We start from the raw sequence: 14,578 nt of genomic DNA, 5'->3' as shown, positions 1-14,578 counted from the left end.
CTTTAGAGCATGTAGCTTTAATATATAATCAACTAGAAGAGGTTTACTGCAAATGCTACACAAAGTGACTGTTCAATTTACTAGATACTAAACTTCTCATAGATTTCACCTATACGTCTCATTTGTGCATTGCTGTGGTCTAGAAATTTATGAGCAAGAGCTGTTGTGGTTCCAGAATGGGACTGGTGTAATGCTGGTATATATACACACAGTCCATTGAGCTGAGTCCTGCTTTTAGAGATTAAATGGAGCATGTAGGAAAAACAAAGGGTTTACGTTATTGCTCTTGGCACATGATACAATAGGATGCAATATGGCAAGACTGCAGCATTGGAATGGGTTCATGAGTCAGAATAGACATAGAAACAGCAAAAATTGAGCAATATTTCAATATGGCTGTTCTTATATTATATATCTTAAATCCATTCTTACAATTATCTCAAAACAATGATACGTTACTAGTGTGTTTCTAGGGTTAACCAGTACCTGTGCTTATGCAAGTTTGTTGCTGGTCTGCATTGCCATTACCATAACTTAAATCTGCACCCCCATAAACCGACTAAATTCTTACAGTGTCCTCTCAGATGGAACATTCTCTAGTAATGTACTCATCACATATAATGGATATTCAGTCTATTGCAAGTATATGGACTGTAGCTATAAAGAACATATTGGTCATTTATGTAGTTATTTATTTATTCCAGAAACTGTTGAAAGAATGATCGAATGGGAAATGACATTGACTTCCTACTAGGTGGCCTTCTTGCCCCGGAGTATCATGGACAAACCTGGCCTAAGTGGCCTTCCATACAAATACTGTGGCCCAAGGTAAGAGTTTGGAGAAACACCTGATATCGTTTTTGACTTGTGATCATAACAACTAAGCTTGGAGGATCAGCCTTCCGTGCTAAAAGTATAGGCTGTGTAATGGACAGTTGTGGACCTTGCCTCACCTCATTAGGAGGGTGGCAGTTCAACAAGAAGTCGTCCATACATATAAAGTTAATTTCAACTGGGATACAAGTCAAATTTCAGCACAAGTTGCCAGTCAGAAAAGCAGTCACATGGTGTGAAAGACCAGTCCAGCTCGGATACCAACACTGTGTAATGGCACACAGTGTGCTAACGAATGCGGACTCAGGTCTAGCCTATGCATAACAACATGGGCGACAGAGTGAGGGGAGCTGACTATAGGCACAGACATCCATAACTCTACTGCTGGCCTTGCCAGACCCCTGGAAAGCTAAGACAATTGCTTCTACTTCTGCCAAAATGCTGAAGAGTGTGTGTTAGAGGTTATTCTTAACCAGCAAGACCATGGTTCTCAGCTCCCTGTTACCCACAGTAATTTACAAAGTTGTTTCTCCCACTCAGCTGCACCTTTCAGCCCATCATTTTTCCCTCTCAGGAATATCTGTGATATTCTCACAGGAATATCACAGACAGAAATAGACTCCTGTATATTATAATAGCATATTTAAAAGCTGTTTATGCAGTGCATGTATAAATGGAGCAAAGATTACCATACCCATATCAAAGTGTTAATTTTGCTCCATTTATATGCATGCTGGTTTAAAGTTTATGGCCAATGTGTAAAGAAAATTAAAGCAGTTCAGCACGCTGCTCCCATCTTGTTCATGCAAAAATCCAAATTAGTTCAAAGGGACTTTGTGCAGTAGCAAGATGACCCAGTTCTTCACTTCTGCACTCACTGCATCCATGCACAGTTGCGTAGTAAAAAGTTTCTGTAAGATGAGAATTCACTGTGCACAAAGCAAAATACTACAAAATATACAAAGCTACAACTGGTGTGATGCTCTTAAATTATCCTATAATCTCATGAATAGAGGTGTAAGGAAATAAGGATACCATCCATGCTTTGCTAACATACTTAGATTTTTTTTTTTCTCATTGGCTTGTAAGTTTTATTTATTAACTTTTTTTCTCACCACAACTGGTGTGAAGATTAGGGTGCACAGGGAATGGATACCTGAACGCTATAATTTTTTTGAGGTGGGAATGGAAAGGGGAATAAAATATACTAATGGATCATAACCAGTCACAAGAAATTTTGAAAAGCATAATTTTCTGTTCAAGGAGAGAGATGTAAGAGAAAAAGAGTGGAAATAAATGACTGAAATGTTGGCAGCAATCAGGAATGAAAAAAGTATGTTCAAAAACAGATTCCTACCCCCCCCCCCCCCCCCAAACACTGGAAGACATGGGGTTTAAGCCATTATGTGAAGATAGGTTAAGTCTTGGGAGAATTTCGACCACTGACTCCTATACAAAATACTTCCTCTGTGCTCCATACAAACTGACAGCCTACAATGATACTGGTGAGTTTACGTTCACATTATGGATGGAAGTCAGTGAAGTGAGAAAACACGTTACAGGTCTTCTACCTTAAATTGACTCGACCAAGTCCACTGTTATTCTACTCCCTCCCTATTAAAAGTCAGATTCTGCATACAATAAACACACGAACTATTCATACAAGTTATATTTTTTTACTTTTGAGTTGCCTTTTTTTTTTCCTGGGCTGCTGCCCTAGATTCACCATTTCCAGTCACCAGTGTTCAGACTGTAACAAAGGAGCAGCTCTAACGAAGACAGCATGATCTAAAGCCTTATCTTGGGGAGTGGAATTGAGGTGAAAACATGACAGTCGGTAACTTTAACCTTCCCATAATGTTTCTTTGTTAGCACTGAATGACTATGAAAACAATAAATCACTTAATGGCATTGAGATTTCACTTTTACATTAGTTTATGTAAGCTAAGACCATTAGATTTTTCCTGACGAAGATGCGTCTTTTAGGTTGCTGACCATGAACAGGAAGGAAAAATGTGTGAGAAATATAGAAAGACAATCATTCAATTAATGTCAGCATTTTTTTTAAATACCCAAGAAACAGCTAAAAATACCCCACAACTCATACAGGCACAGCTCTCACCTGAAAACAGGAGATACTTAGTCTCTAGAAAGTCTACAAATGTGTTTTCAAGAAGGGTGTGCAAATGCTAGGTTGATCCATAACCATACAAAACCACAGTATAAAACACTTCTCAGCAAGCGTAGCAAAAGAAACTTCTGTGCAGTGTACAAATTTAATCATTAATTGCCTCTGAAAAGGGGATTGAATTGATTTCACATTCTGCCTCTAATATTTTTACATTTGTGCATTAGTTTTTCTGTCAATATCCCCCAAACTAACTTCACTAAGAAATCCACTCTGAGAACATTTGTAGAACATCTCATGAAAAAAAAAGTGGTGAAGTCCACTCCTCATACAGGGGAGGGAAGGAAGTGAAATTTCTCTGAACGTTAACACCATGTAAAAAAGCTTTTTTGTACAGCAACAGGGCATTCTCAAACTACAGATCTGTTTAAACAAAAACTCTCCATGATGTTACTTGCTTTTCCCAGCTCTTAAATGTGTTGTTAGTTAAAAGCTTGATCCCAGCACAACAAGGTGCTGTTCATGACCTGGTGAACGGGATGTTAGACACATTCTCAGCTAATTGCTGTAAAATTACTGATGTTGCAGTAGCATGCCATGTGAAAAAGGAAAGAATAAAAGAAAATCACAGTCTGGCCATATGAATGGGCAAGTTCATTTCCTCCTGCATTGTTGCTACTGCAAAATCACTATAACCTACGGAGTACAGAAAGATTTTAAACTGATGTTCTGATTGATACAGAAGAAACATCAAATTTAACACTGGACTTAACAAAACACCGGACTATCCCTTCTAAAGCATTTAAATTAAAAAGATGAAATGAAAAAGAAATCATTTCTAATTTCTTATTAGAAATATTTTTTCTCATTCCATTGTACTGGTCAATTTGGAAAATTAAGTATCTCTTCTTCCCAGATGTTGTCCTGTATTATTATACATAATAGCTTTCTCCACTTGTGTATTCTAATGTAAGATGTTATTGAGTATGAGATTAATCAAATACCAACCTGACACCAAAATCAGACAACAATTCAATATTTTATATCTGGTATAACTCAAGTCTTCCGAATTCATCCTATCCCCCAAAGAATCAGCTGCTTTCTTGGTGTTTTGGGTTTTGTGGGTTTTGTTTGTTTGTTTTTGTTTTGCTTTCCAGTTGTTTCTTATTAGACTCCTTGGAGCCTTTCATTGAGACTCTTGAGACACGGCCCTGTTCTCACAGATCCAGTTTCTGGGCAGGGGCTATTCCTGTCCATATTAATCATGTACGAAACAATATCAATATTGACTTCTTTTCTTTATAATAGCTTTAAATTTCTGTAACAATAACACTGTGGTATTATTTTTAATCTTTATTACCCACCCCCAAACAAGCCCTGGCAGTGTGTATTACAGTGAACACGCTCACTAAGCATGCACTGCTAAACAATTATGTTATAGCCGTGCTTGGAACGGCTTGAGACAAAGCTGTTCAGACTTCCTGGCACAGGTTAGCCAAATAAATACACAAAAATTACGGTTTCTTTTACTGCATTGTTTGCTGTATATATAGTATCAGAGACTACTCAATGTGCTTTTTCTTCTCTTTTTTATTCCCCCGATCAAAGATAGGAGACAGAGGAAGAAAGCTGAAGTGGGTAGAGAGGAAAGCAATGTTCATGGGTTTTGAGGGCAACGGGAAAACAAGGCAATACATTTAAAACACATAAAACAGTACGAAAACAACCTGGAAGGAGGGTTTAAGGTCTGAACCACCAATGTCCCTTGACACTCAGCCGGTTTCACTGCAGTGCTGGGGATCTGTGACGCCAATTGGCTCCGGGTCTGCCAACTCTTCCAGCCGTCCTGTCATGTTTAGCGAGACCACTGATGTGTGCAAGGTCTTGCAGAACCAGATCCAGGCAGTAAAAGGTGATGCAGAAGAAATGTGTCATGAAGGAACACATCCTAGCAGGGCCAGTCTTGACTTAAGTCATATTTTCACTTCCTTCAGTATATGAGTTAAAACAATATTTAGAACTCTCTTAGCTGCACTTGACGTATTTTCCCCAGCCTTTCCCCAGCCTTCAACTCAACACTTGGATTCAGAAAAAGACACAGGTCTAAGCCTCTATTATGACACTACTTGTAATACCGGTATATAAAAGAATAAACCACTTTTCTGTTTTTCAGACTCATTTTTATTCTCTTTCTAAAATTCAGAAATGAAAATAATTATTTATCTGAAAACAGATGGATGTAAAGGTGTGTTGGATGGGAGCTGTCAGGCCAGCTCAGCATCTCCTCGCTGAGCCATGTGTTACTGTAATATTTGTAAGGAATAGCAGTAGAACCATAAGACATACAGTCGTAGCTTTCAAATGTTTTATTTTGAAAAATTAGAATTACATATGTCAGTTTTCATTCAGCAAAACCACACTTGTTTAGACATTGTAACATTCCATAAATATTGATATTTAATTATTTTACAGAATCATAGAAAAGAAGGAATACCTCTGATTTTACAGAATCATAGGTAAAGCTTTTGTTATGAGAGATATAACAGAGCTAACAACATGTTTATAGCTTTGGGGCTTTTTCTTTCAAGAGAAACAAAACTTAACCCTAAATTTAAATCAGCATTATAGGTTTGGGACTCTGCAATCTGGAAAATCCATAGAAGTTCTATTCCCTAAGCAGGGACTGAAAAAAAGGGGGGGGGAAAAATCAGACAAAATCCCAGTATCATGGTCTTTCATTTTGACTTCCAGAACACTTCACTCAGTTTATCCTTTTTTTTGGTTGCAAGAATACTTCATGGAACCTCCACGGCCTTTATGAAAGACAGAAGATGTTCATAAAAACTATCTAGTTTGCACTAAAATAAATATCTTTGGTTTTAGCAACTGAAGATGTTCATTTTTTAAACAAAATCTACTGATGTAGGCATATTAAGAAGAAACCTTTATAGTTCAGCATTTATCATTTACAAGACTCATGTTTGTGCATTTTACGTAATAATAAATTGCTTGCTTGCAGTTTAAATTTGATCTCTAAGAAACCTGTGGGGTTTTTTTTCCATAAAAGAGTTCGAACAATATCACCATGCACAACCTTTTCTCTACATAGCAGTCTCTGAACAAAGCTGAACCCCCAACTAATTTTATGACGTTTATGTGCCTAATGGTTTCACAATGTTGTGTTCTCTTTGAAGAAAATAAAGTTGACTAGGCAGCATTTTGGTGCATCACAAGACCGAAATCATTGTAATCAGGAAGAAACATGACTGCGGCACAGCAGGCACAGAAAAATTATATTTCTTTTCGTTTACAGTGTCAGACATGACTAGACAACGGAAAATCTATTGTTCCTTAAAAAAAAAAAAAAAGAGAGAGAGAAGATTATATCAAAAGGTTTCAGTTTTCCATAGAAAACACTTTTTGTTATAGAAAAAGTAGTCTAACTGAGCATTCCTGACCAGTTGTAGTCAGTACATCAAAATGTGTAAAGCTTGCATCAAGAAGTTGCTTATTTCCCCATTAACTTCTAATGCAGCCTGGGGAAAAAAAACTCTGAAAGACCAAGTCCCAAACCTATATTCAATATGTAGGAGTACATAAAATGTTATTTTAAAGCTAGCAAAATAGAATGATTCTCAACGTTGATGCAATACGTACCCTGAAAGCAGCTGTAAAATGAGCTTAAAACCCCATTGTTATGATTGACTGAGAGATTACTTTGCATGTACAAATCAAACCTTTTCCCATTTAATGCCAGAAAAACATAGCTCCTTATTCTATTCTGAAACTCAATTTCAACTAAATAATAAGAATTTTGACAAACAGAATGGGGACAGAATTTTTACTTTGTGTGTGGTGCATGTGTGAAAAATCATATGTTGCTATTTGATTAATCTTAGTGCTTCAATGTACACTGTTTTCAGAGAAATAAATTATACTCATAACAAATATACCACTGTTAACATTTTAGCTTTCTAAAGAAATTATATGCTTCTGAGTTTCTGTGCTTTGATACTCATCACTTCAAAAAAACTTTTTGATCTGAACTTTTTTTTATGCTTACTCAACTTTCCTATATACCTTTAGCCAAACAAATTTCTACAGCCCATATAACTAGTCACATAGATCACTTTTTCACATATTCCCAGTGAGGAGATCTTTAGACTATCCTTATCACAGGATCTCAGCTGGTTTTGGGCATAGAAAGAGAGCATTAAATACCCACTCAGGGTAGGAAATGTGCATTACACAGATGCATATTACTTCATACATTTATACATAATCTTGTCTGTATAAAAGCACATACATGTACACATATGTAAGCACATATACCCATATTCATATAGAAACATCTGTGGGTATGTGATGAGCTACATTGCCACAGTTAAGTATCTATCCTACCTTCAGCGACTAAGTACAAATATTTTTGTCACCATAAAATATCCAAGGGGTAATGGTTTTATACTAAAATAGGGTAGATTTAGACTAGATATAAGGAAGACATTTTTTACGATGAGGGTGGTGAAACACTGGAGCAGGTTGCCCAGAGAGGTGGTAGATGCCCCATCCCTGGAAACATTCAAGGCCAGGTTGGACGGGGCTCTGAGCAACCTGATCTAGTGGAAGATGTCCTTGCTTATTGCAGGGGGGGGTTGGACTAGATGACCTTTAAAGGTCCCTTCCAACTCAAACTAGTCTATGATTCCATGATCACCTGGTGTATAGGCTAAATAGTCCATTGCTGGTATTTAAGACCAATCAGGTCCACTCATTGCAATCCAGAAGGGTAGGAAAGAGATGAAGGAAGGCCCCTCAGAAGTTCCCCCCTGCCATGTCTACCCAAATTGCATATTGAAATTAAACAAACACAATTGTATTGAACAACAAATGTTCTAACCAGTAGGTTAATCAAATGCCAAAGAAATAGTAAGCATTCTAGAAAAAGCAGTCACTCCAGAATTAAAAAAAAAAGTTTAAATACAGCAAGCAGTATTTCATGTATCTCCATTAAAGATGTCAAATGAAACCTGAAATCAAATCTAATTTAAACATAACTTTAGTGTGCAATAATCCACTCATGAAAGTTAGTCTTGATGCCTTATTGTACACTTACTATAAAGTTAGAACAAAAACACTGTCCAAAACTGAATTGTATTAAGGTTTCACAGCTATGTTTTCTACTTTAGTACCACAGATTAAAAATTCCTTGAAACCTTGTTTCTAAACAAAAGTAAGTGGCAAGAGAACAGACTGAAGAGATGTGATTTAGTGACACCATTCATTATTAAAGACATAAATGAAATGTGAAGACAATGTGAGAAAGCAGTGGTCATTTCAGTAAGTCAAATGCTTCTTTTCTTTTTCTTTTTTTTTCTTTTTCATAGGGAGTAATGATTTGGGCGTCTTTCTTTCTTGCATAGCATTTTGTTTTATGGTTTAGAACCAGCACCTCATTGGCTGGAACAATCCCAATGCTTATATAAAAGTGATCAAGGAACTATTTTCTTCTGAATACAAGAGAAGCATCATGATCAAAAAATCCCTGCTTTCTTTTCCTGATTGTTCTCCAGATGACTTTGCAATCCTGAATTATTTACGTTTTGACAAAGGCTGTGATATAATTCCAGAAATTTTAAAAGAGGATGTCTCCAAAATTTTCCACCTCAGTCAACAAGACATATGATATTCCCTGAGCATAACAGCTTTCCTGCCAGAAAATAAAATATGTTTCTACTTACTGCCAACCCACCTGACTCTACCTAAGTAAGGTCCTTGCCAAGTCCATCAGCCTTTCCACCCTAAACCCTCAATCCATTCATTCTTGCTCAACTTAATATGCATTCCCTTACCCACCAAATCATGAAACACCATTCGATGGACCTAAAATACACTAAAGTGGTATCTTTCAAAAGTGGGGCATGGGGCATTAATTCTATGAACGTTGCTCTTGTCATATGAAGTATGGACTGTAAATTCAGAGAACGAGATCTCGTTTGGTCTGAGTGGATTTCCCCTGACGGCCAGTGATCTGTGCAAAGAAAGGCACTGGCATAAAAGTGCCAATACATTGGAAGTAGGAATGGGCCCCCACAGAAGGCAGGGAAACACAGTCAGCGGCTGCCGAAGAGCCACTTTGAAGCACAGCCTCTACTAAATTCAAAGACCAGGTCTCCTCAAAAGACACATTGGGAAAATTTCAAGCTAAAGATCACCTTTATACTTGTTTACTATATTCTAAGAACCTAGAATGAGAGGAGCTTTGATTTGATTATGATTAGTGAAGCTAAAGCAAGCAATAAGTTTTTCCCCTCAGCTCCTTCCCATCTACTAAGATTATAATCTCTAAACAGGTAGGAAAGATTCAAAACCCCTTTTGCTTTTCCTTTTCATGGCTGTTTAGCTCAGAATCATGGGGACACTTAGGAGACTGATACTACTGTGTAGGAAGCCAGACCAGCTAAACACAAATGGTGGAAAAATAAACTTAGGGGAGTAAGTTCCTAGTACAGCCAGCTCGTGCTATTTAAAAACTGGTTACAGACAGAGAAAAAGTTGCAGAATCAGCTGGGTTACTCAGTCTGGCTTGTAACCTTACCTCCTAGTTCTAAGTGTTGACACAGGAGGAAATGCTGGTGCTAGGAGGACAAAGAGGGAGCAAAAGCAAAATGATAGCACAAGCAAAAAAAAGGACAAAAAGAACTTTGAAAGGCAACAGGCATGGAAAAGAGAGAGAATTTTATAAGGGCAGAAAGGAAAAGGGCCTAATCTAGATAGAGCCCATACCACTGAAAAGTAAGCATGTAGTTAAGGAGCCTTAGCTGAGTAGTAAGCTCCCTACACAGCCAGTAGAATTTCAGGGCACCTGTGCTGCCTGAAGTGGATGACACAAATAACATCTCTGCATAAATAACTTCTGCATAAACAACCCTTTGTGATGAGACATACCTTCCTGTTCAAACCATTTGACAAGAAACAAAGAACAAACCCCAAAAGCAAAGCTGAGATTTTACTTCAGGAAGTTTCAAAACAGTCTGAATTTATCAATGAATTCACATCATAGCTCTCCATTTGGCTAGCATGCAAATTACATAACAGTTTAAAATTTACTTTTAGTATAGTGAAGCCATTCTGCCCTATCTTCAAGTCACTGAAGCAATTGCTAGGGTTTTTTGCCAAATTCAGGCATCATTTTGTTTCTAGAAGGTAACATTGCAGTACAATTAGGTCCTTCTGATGCTAATTAGTCAGAGAGGGTGGTTTAGATCATTTTCCGACTATGGTAATCCAGCCAGCCAGATACTGCACAATAGTTTATGAGTTGAAATTTACCTGGATATATATGTACATACACAGTCCATACACATTTTGTATGATATAGTATTCGCAATAGTCCTACTTATGTTACAGGTAATTGTAACTTTATTTTCCTTTCATGTCCTCTGTGGATATGAACACTTTGGCTGATGTTCTGAACACTGAATTAACCTCTTTATCGTAGTAATGACAGATGAAAAGAAATTACCTTTTTTTACAATATGATTATTATTTTTTTGCCAGAATTCATTTTTATTGCTTTCTAAGCTCCCCTGGTATCATGTGTTTTCCTCATTTCTTAAATCTTAATGTTCCAGTCTTCCATTTCCTGTATAAAATAGCTATAAGTGGATTATAAGGCAAGCATTAAAGACACAGTACATACTGCATAATCAGATGATGACATGTTAGCAAAATACAGGGCTGATGCTTCTAGGTGCATTTTAACTCTTTGTAATCATATTTGATCCTTTCTGGAGGTAGCTGAACAAAACATTTAGAGGAAAACTGTGGAAGTCCTTGAGAAATTTTGTTGCTTGGAAAAAGCTGGATTTTTAACAAGACTTTTCTTCATTAAGTCTGAAGGAAAATACTACACAAACAGATCATTTTCAAGGAAAGATGATTTTCAGTTCTCCTCGATACACATTTTGTTGTAATTCAGAAACTACCAGAATGAATCAGTATCTTTGATCCTGTCTTTCAGTGTTGGTCAAAATAAAACATGAGTCATTTAAATAATATGTGAATATGCAGATATTCACATTTTAAAAACACAGCATAAGTAAATATGAAATAATGTATTCTTCTACATTAACTTCCCTTGGATAACTAATCAAACGAGAATTGAAGCAGAAACTTGATAATGCTTTTAAAATATATAACAAAGTAACTTATAATATCTATATATTTCCAAATATATTTTAAAACTCTTACTGTCTATGTTCACACACTTTTATCTATACTAGTACACATTTGCAATCCATTTTTAATGTAATGCCACGCATTGTATTAAATTTGAGGAAATACAATATGATCTTAAAGGTTATACTTTACACTATATTACAGACCTGAAAAATATGTTAAGTTTTATTAAAGTTAAGTCATGCCCCATAAAGCCAGGAAAGGGTAATGTTAAATATGCTCTCCTGGACATGCATATTATGACAGTATCAATTTTTCTCTCATATAGACCCTGCTACATTCAATGCATACATACTTTGCTCATTAAATGACCATCCAGTACTTTCTTTTTCTTAAATTTTTTAATATAGGGCCTTATTTATTGTGTATTTTTCAGACCTCCTTTGAAGGCACAATTGGTCGTTCCTTGCAGGATTTTGGAGTGATTTTCTGTACAGCACAGGAGTGTTTGAAAAGACTTTTTTTTCTTCGTCAGCACCTATTCAATGAGGTTAGGATTTAGTGAACTTCCATCTAGGCAAAAAAGAGGTATCTAAGTGAAAGGCTTTCAACATTGGGTAACGAACTCAAGGTGCCTAACATCTAATTTTTCAAAGTACTTTAGCCTTCAGAGATGTGTTCAACGCTGCTTTGTCTGAGCAGAGCAGTCCTGAGATCACAGGACAGATTAAGCACTCTTATTTTAGGTTATTAGGCCAGTCTCCTGGGAGGTATCAGCTAGTTCGAGTCCAGAAATTGCCACTGAGCATATGCAAACTAGGATTTTTGCCACTTGGCCAAATCTGGATGGAATTTTACAAAGGTAGCAGAAGATTCCTCTCTAGCACAGATATCTCTCAACATCCTGTAATGTCTATTATCCTGCTCTGAATCTGTGAGCTTTTAAAAAGACTTATGACCCTAGCCTTTTTCTTGAAATTAAATGAACTGAACCGATATAAATTCAGTCAATTGGAATAAAATATCAGTCTCTAATGTTTCAGATCACACAGTCAACAACTGACACGTGGCTCAGAAAGTAGTCACCTGCTGCCAGCCCCACCAGTACCTTTCTATTTTTCTAAGGTACTTTTATACTAACACAAGAATAGTAACATTATTTATATGCAAACCATATTTGCCCACCTCATTCCCACTCATCTCCTTGTCTTTCTTAGAAGTGAAATTGCCTGTTTTACGTACGCAGAGTACTTGCAGATTTGGTTGTTTCTGTAGGGAGACCACAATAAGTCCCACTAAGTTATTTGCTGTTAGCCTATATGTGCATTCACTGTAGCTGGCATCCAAACCACTGAATACTGAATTGTAGCAGAATCTGTCTGCAGTAATTAATTATTAATTAAGCAGACTGGTACTCGGGAAAAAAGAAAAAGCAAAAAGCCATGTCAAAAGCACTGATACTGTGAAATCTTACTAAAAGATGTAATGAGCATGCAGCAGTTCACCACATGCATACAAAGCTGCGTAAGTTACCTATTTATAGATCTTAATTTCCAACTAAAATGAAGGATCTGAAATTAAATCTAAACACATAAATACGTAGGTTCTCAGTTTTATAAACTAACCTGGGAAACTACAGGATTTCCCTCAGAACTATTCAGGACAATGAACTCTGAACTTCTGAAACTACTTATTTGAGCTTAATTAAAAATACAATAAGAAATTAGGCCATACATTTCTTTTACGTGTATAATGAGTGAAATGAAGCAATAGAATTGCTTCATGGGAAGCTTTTGGTAGGTAGTGGCAGTATTTAGGTTCTGTTTGGCTACATCTAGTATGTGTCTTATTCTTAACCCTGAAAACTCAATAAACTACCCCCCATACACAGAATGGTAGATGGGGTAGTGAAAGACTGCTTTTCATGGTATCTTTTAGGTTGCCTTATCAAGGAACACATCTTTTTGGAAGAATTTCACACACATAAAATAAAAGTACACCTATTCCTGGTAAATGATCCTCTTCTGCAGTGTACCAATGACATACACACAGATTATGAATGAAGTAGTTTGAAAGCCGAATTATCTGCCAACAAATAGAACCTTAAACTCTGTGAGATTAAAGGCAGCCCCATGCTGATCACGCTGAACTAGGACTCACTTTAAAACAACAAAGCCAAGAAAAAAGTATGTGATTTGTTGAAACTAATTAGTCATCAACATGCAAATTAGTCAGTAACGTGAAGACTTCCGTGGTCAAAATCAACAGCAGTAGCAACGTGAGGGAAAATAAATCATTTCAAGTGAAGTAACAGGTTAAGACCCCAATTCCTCCTCTTTACTTAGGCTTCTAAATGACAGGGCTAAATCAACAGTGTTGCAGTAGCTTTCAATCCAACCAGGAGCTGAGTATCATTTCTACCAGCCAGCTAAGAAATTGTTCTTTGTGGTCTTCCTCTTTTATTATTAAGCATTTATGGAGATCACTGTACCTATTCTTTCAGTGAAAGGTAGGTGACCAAAATCTGATGGGCTCAGCTAATTACATCTAGTCAGACCACTCACATAAGAAAACCTACAGAGGGGCTACACAGAGAAAATGTCACCCTGTAAAAGACGAGAAATACTTTTGATTTAATTCTGCATAGCTACTTCACTGGCACATGACTTCATTTGACAGCCCACTATACAGAATAACCACATCAGTTTTATTTCAATCAAGTATTGCATTCATATAGAGGCAAAGACGTGTCACCTTCTCATGATGTCTCATGGCAAACTGCACACACTTCAAACAATGTATATCAACAAATAGATGGTTTAGTTTCACAGTGTACATTACAGGAAAAATCTTCCCTGACAGCCTATTTGTCAGTGCGTCGGATGCAGCACTGTAACACCAGACCATCTGGAGATTCCAGGGAAAAAAACACTTCGGGTGAAATTCCTCCTTCGGCTACTGCTCACTGAAAGGAGAGAGAATAACGGGCCTTCTCTGCGGTTTGTCATAACATCAGAAACCAGGGACTGACTGTGCTGCTTTTGTTTGTATTGGTTTGCAAAAAGATAGGATATGCTGTAGCAATAAAAGCAGAGGATCAGAAATTAAGATTGAGTCATGACAAAACACTGCTAAGATTTACTCCTCCATTTTTGCAAGGGGAGGAATGTGTATTCCATATACATGCATTTTCAGTCTTCAAATGTCATAGCACAAAAATCAGCAGACTACTTAGATTAAAACAGCAATTTTCATCAGATTTCTTGATGATGCTATGCACACTACTGAATTATTTTGACTCATTTGCATCTAATGACCCACGGTCACCAATGAGTTATGAACTCCCAATGCTCAGAAGGTAAAACTCACTAACGTGTTTATTGCTCTAATTCACCAGGTGGAGTTTTAACAGCCATGTTGTCTTTCTTACAACAAAAC

The 14,578-nt window shown here is 36.9% G+C and overlaps 1 protein-coding gene across 1 annotated transcript in view; it reads right to left on the bottom strand.

Moving 5' to 3' along the window:
* NALF1 (NALCN channel auxiliary factor 1) overlaps positions 1-14,578 on the bottom strand; it is a 491,687-nt gene that overhangs the window by 327,622 nt on the left and 149,487 nt on the right. The window lies entirely within an intron of this gene.

This window comes from Aquila chrysaetos, chromosome 14 (assembly GCF_900496995.4).
Source record: "Aquila chrysaetos chrysaetos chromosome 14, bAquChr1.4, whole genome shotgun sequence".
Classification (NCBI taxonomy): Eukaryota; Metazoa; Chordata; class Aves; order Accipitriformes; family Accipitridae; genus Aquila; species Aquila chrysaetos.
Note: the sequence above shows the minus strand (reverse complement) of the source record. Positions and strands in the feature narration are given on the sequence as shown.